The sequence below is a fragment of the Neopelma chrysocephalum genome, unplaced genomic scaffold (genome assembly GCF_003984885.1).
Source record: "Neopelma chrysocephalum unplaced genomic scaffold, ASM398488v2 Primary Assembly neopelma1_42b, whole genome shotgun sequence".
In the NCBI taxonomy this organism is placed as follows: Eukaryota; Metazoa; Chordata; class Aves; order Passeriformes; family Pipridae; genus Neopelma; species Neopelma chrysocephalum.
The window spans coordinates 3,178,947-3,179,550 of record NW_020897701.1 but is presented as its reverse complement, the minus strand read 5'-3'; positions in this window follow the sequence as shown (position 1 = coordinate 3,179,550).

Below are 604 nucleotides of genomic sequence, written 5' to 3'. Positions count from 1 at the left end.
GAGGCGCTGGGGCAGCGGGAAACAGAACTCGGGGTGAGGCTGCCACAGACCTCACTCGGCCTGGGGGGAGGTGGGGGGTCTCGTTCCTCGCCCGAAGGGGCTGTTTGGCTCTTCCCTACGGGTGGTACAGGATCCTACCGTGTGGAGGACGGGTGGGGGGCGCTGACAGCGGGGGCCCGGGGCCGAGGCCGGGCTCCGGGCTGGCGAATGGCCCCGGGCCGGACCCCGCGGCTCTCCCCACGCCTGACGCGGGGGGTGGCGCAGAGCCCGCCGGTGAATGCCGCGGCTGGGCCCCGCCGAGCGCCCCTGTCCGGCCGCCGCCCGCCCAACGGGCCCACGGCCGCCAACAAAGGGGGGCGGCCCGGCCCTGCCGCGACCTCCCCGCGGCCCGGTGCACATCCGCCGGGGGAGCCGGGCCGGGCCGTGCCCCGTCGCCCTCCCTCCCTCCCTGCCTGCCAGGCATGCGGCCATTTTCTGCCTGCCCACACAAAGCGCCCTCCCCGCGCCGCCCCCGGCCCGCCCGCCGCAGCCGCCGGGGGGGCCTGGCCGGGCACAGCCGCCCCGCCGCTCCCCGGTGCGGACACCCGGCTCCCTCCTCCCCCCG